This window comes from Ruditapes philippinarum, unplaced genomic scaffold (assembly GCF_026571515.1).
Source record: "Ruditapes philippinarum isolate M1 unplaced genomic scaffold, ASM2657151v2 ctg472_1_1_1_1, whole genome shotgun sequence".
NCBI lineage: Eukaryota > Metazoa > Mollusca > Bivalvia > Venerida > Veneridae > Ruditapes > Ruditapes philippinarum.
Window position 1 is genome coordinate 66,546 of NW_026858712.1, and position 4,886 is coordinate 71,431.

The 4,886-nt window shown below is 30.7% G+C and overlaps 1 long non-coding RNA gene across 1 annotated transcript; it reads left to right on the forward strand.

The window, feature by feature from the left end:
• Window positions 1-1,788: 1,788 nt before the first annotated feature.
• On the forward strand, window positions 1,789-4,385 carry LOC132754026 (uncharacterized). The gene is made up of 3 exons (XR_009629032.1): window positions 1,789-2,062; window positions 3,751-3,819; window positions 4,154-4,385. It is a non-coding gene; the product is annotated as an uncharacterized LOC132754026 (long non-coding RNA).
• Window positions 4,386-4,886: the final 501 nt, after the last annotated feature.

Sequence of the window (4,886 nt, forward strand, 5' to 3'; positions counted from 1 at the left end):
TCTGAAACTAATATGCATGAAAGGATTATATCTTTATTTCACATGTGAAATAATCATAAATGTATTATGTGTTGCCCTTAAAACCCGTGTTCCTACGCCTTAGTTTAATGTCACTGCTGGGGTTGAAACTTTTTCAATATTTATGTTATACCGGTATCGGACATATAAATGGTGTTTGTTGTGTCCGCTCTGTCACTTCCATATTCATGACAGTTTCAATTTTTATTTAAAAATATAAAGTCACCATAAATGGACAATGTGTTGTGAACAAGACCTAGTTTTCTTTGTATAACTTATAGTTCACTGCTGGGGTTCGAACTTTGTCAATTTTTACCACCACACTTAACATGTAATAGGTGGTTTATAACTAGAATCCTTCGGGGGTATTTGTCACGTTCTGTGACAGCTCTTGTTTTTCTCAGTTCTCATATCGTCATGGATCATTACATTACAATTTTAATAAAAGTCTGATTACCATGATTATAAATAACACAAATCGTTTTCTTGATTTGGCTGTATCATAATACATAAAAGAAAATAGTATCGTATTTGCAGTTCAGTATCAAATATTACGTATACTCCGAAAGAACATACAGTCAAACATAAATTTCTGACAAAAAAATTCTAACGTACTTTTATATCTATAAATTTACTTAATTTAGGCAGATGTTCAAACCGCCTCCGTGGTGGAGGGGTTAGAGTAGATGACTTCTAATCTAGTTACCTCTCTGGCGTGGGTTCGATCCCCGGGTGATGCTTTAGTAGTTTAGCACGGAGGAAGGTAGTCTAGTACTGGTGTTACTCTCCAGGAACGATGGTTAGGAAACTCCGGCCTATATGACTGAAATACTGTTGGAAAAGGCGTAAAATGAAACAAACAAATCAAGCAGATGTTCAACGTCCTTGTCAGAAAGACTTACTTAAAAGGCCGTTAAAATTGCAATTGATTCTAAACACCCTCATTTTAAGATGTAAGAAGTAGATGAATAAAACAAGCAAATTCGAAATTTATTATTAAAAAAATGAACAAACTAACAGTTTTTATAAAAATAAATACATTTAGTTAGGCGAAAAGTAATATGCATGCACATTTTTATTTCTAAATATCCGAATTTGAAATATCCGAAACGAGCCCCATTTATCTTTTATATTAGTTTTGTGACACAATAGTCTATTTAAACTAAACTATAATTGTGTTTACAATATATTAGAAATATATTGCTTTCTTTATGAGTTTAGTTCAGTCAAACACACAAATTTGTTAATCTTGTATGAAAATTGTCGTCAAATTTGTGATTTAATTGAATTAAACAGGTGCTCTAATTATGGCGCCATTATGTCGTCATAGTAACCAAATATGTCTTATTAATGTCTATTTTGAAAATGTAACAGATTATACGATACACCTTTAGGTTTTTATCAATATCTAAGATGGGGCAATTTTTGGTGCTTAGTGAACCTTGCTCTTTTGTTTGGTCGTTTATAGACGTGCTGCTTTAACTTAGGCAAACCTTGAATTGTCCTCCGTCGACAAATCATTACATAATTTGGAAAAAAATAATTTTATTTCACATTCTTGTTTTATTACGAGTTCAAGGATATAACAAGAAATGAAGATTCATTGTTTATTGTTCCATCCTAAGAAATCATAATAACATTACTATTTTAATTCCTTATTCAAACACGCAGTTTACATCTATAATTTAATGTTTCTAATTTTTTAACACTTATTGTGCATATAATTAACATTAACGTAGTGTTGATAGCTGTTACGTCTGTACAGTCGAGTTTATAAGCATTGACACTTAAGGGATATTGCCATTTGGATAGCACACACCCTGGCGGTCTAGTAAAAGGATACAAGAAGAAAATGAAGCCGTATTTCATAAAAATTTGTTTTGTTATTCTCTTATTATCAAGTTTTGCATCTACTTTGGTTTCGTCGGCAATTTGGCAAAGGATTGATCCAAAACATCCGAAGGCCGTTACATCAAAATAACTTATTGCACAAGCACTTGGTAGACGTCCTATAAAATGTATTCTTGCCCTTGAAAGGGTTGACGTGAGTGTATTTTATTTCTTTTAAATACAGACAACTGTGTAGAATACACATGTACATGTATTGGAAATAATTAAAAGATAGTATTCATAGATTGAAATATAATAAATAGTCTTAACTAAAACTTATCTATGCGTGTTTGTTTATAATTTGTAAAACATACTTTTTGTTCAGGCCCATTATGCCTCAGGAATGCTTTTATTTTTATTTCTAAGAAGTTTTTTCATTTTGATATTACTGTACTTTTATAATTTCCAAAAAGTTACTCATCTTTTTCATCTGTTGTTTTTGTATTGTTGCAATAAGTACAATTATAGGAAATAGGTATTTTGTATGGAAGTCAAAATACCGGTACTACTTCGTTTACATTTTGCTACTTTTTTATTTGTTTCGGAGACATAACGTGCCTTTAAAAGAAAAAGTAATGATACTGTGCTCCTCTTCGTTCACAGTACTTAATGCTTTGAAAACAAGACAATGAAATGTAAAAAGTTGCCCCGTACTTCACTTCAGGACCATTGAAGCCAGTACTAAGAAGTGTTGAGAATTGAGTACGACTAAAGCGGGTGCTAGGGGGCGTAAGGGATGTTGCACTTATCATTTTCCCTCATGTACAGACTCAATCAAACCGAGTCTGCAATGTCCATGTTATATTGTTGTGATTTATGCTCCCGAGGGATCACTTTGTTTCCAGATTAATTTTTAAAGCTGTGACATGTAGGTATTTTCTACTGTATGATAAAAGGAAACATATTCAATCAAATCAGATTTAATGAGTAAGACCTAGGCCAAAGCTCAAACATATTGAAAACAGTATGTCACTATTTAAATCGTGGTAAATGGTGTCGCACGTTTTTCATGTTTAAGTTAAAATTACTAAATGTTATATTGTTCAGTTTTGAATATAATTACAACTATGTTTTCTTTGTTTTTCAAATTTATTATTTTCAAAAACAGGAACATTTAGAAAAGGGGATTGTTTTAGATGTATCTATACAATTGAACGGACTTCGGGGACCTTTTACAGACATTAGTAAAATGTTGTTCTGTTTTCAGAAAAAAAATCTACAGATATAAATTATTTTACAAAATCTTTACTGTTTACGTATATGACTAAAATATCTCAATTTTGATGTATGTTACGATTTACTGGTCACATGTACATATGCCATTGCCGTGAAATAAGGGATAACGCAAAATTAGTGATATTTAGAATCATTGTTTTCTTAAAATAAAGAAATCATATAGTTATGATCGTTGTACACAGGCAAAGCTTTGGTTAGTGTTATTATTCTTTAAATTTCGATAGCCATAGAGAGGGATTGTTTTTATGTTCATTAATATCAAATTAATAAAAAACATATTTTCTGAGCATGTTAGTTTTCCAAGAAACAAAAAGGCAATGGTTTGCCTTAAGTGCGCCAAGCGCGTTGAAAAATAAACAGAAAGAGTAAAAACTATTCATAAAGCTATTCTTGTAACAAAACTCATTAACTTGAAAAATAAATATTTGCTTCAAAAACTACAAAATTCTTAAAATACCGTTGCTTAAAGAAATAAGGAGAAAAGAATGATACTGTTTTATTTAATTATAAATGTAGAATTGTGGTAAAGAAAAGATGTATTTGCATTGTAGACTATCAATAATAACGAAAATGTACCTTGATGTTGTTTTTGATGGTGTTTTTCAGCCAGCCACTAATACAGAGGAATTTCGAATTAGATTCGAAGCTGTTCGGATTGTTAACCCAAGTATAGTGGTATGATTTGTTGTATTTATTTAGCACTCATTCATTTATTTCAGTGATACAGATCATTTAAGAATCATAAATAAATATCAGAATTTAAAATGCTTCATTAAGCACTGTTCTATACATTACATTAAGATACTCTGCCAACGTATATGTCTCAAAAATATTTCATGCATTGACACGTTCCTAGTCGTCAAAAATAATAGTTCTAAAAATATATTTTCCGTAGATTAGTTGAAACTTAATTAGTCTTCTTTTTACCGTTTATAAATTAGATGTCATTTACCTTTTGCTTATACGTCTTTATTTTCTTTTTATGACCTTTTGAATTTTTTATTGACAGGAAATATGCCAAGGTGATGTAATATGGTATAATTGGGGCGAAAAGAAAGTTCATACTCATGGCTGTTGGCCTAAATAAACAGGACTGTCTAAAACTACATCATCATAAACAGTATGCCGTTTTTTTACAAATCAGTATCTTCAGCAAACACATACAAATTTGAGTTTGACAAGTAGATGCGCAAAAGTTTATGCAAAAACTAAAAAATAAAATAAATAAATAGATGCTCACAACAGAAATTGTCTTTTTTATGTTTTTGTTGTTGTTTTTTTATTATTTATTTATTTATTAATTTATTTCATTTTATTGTATTTCTTCATTTCTTGTGTTGGCTTGATTTAAAAGTGGATGAACATTTTAACTGATTGACACTTCCAACTTAAAACGTTCAGTACTTACGGAATTCGGTGTTTCTATTAAAGTTATGAACGATGAGGCACCCGAGGGCTTTCGAAGCTTGAACATCGCTTCCCGACATTGACAGTGTTGGTTTGACTTAAAACCAATTTACCAGAAAATAAAACACACACAAAATGTACTATTTAGTATTGTACTAGAGAACTGTTAATACACTTTTGTCAGGACAGGTCAACAGGACATAATTTAGTCTAACAATTTTTTTTATAATTGATTAGCTTTCTATTGACATCGGAAAGAAAGGTGATGATCCTTTAACAAACCACTAATGTGTTGTTTCGAACATAAACATAAAACAATATTGTTTTAACACCGC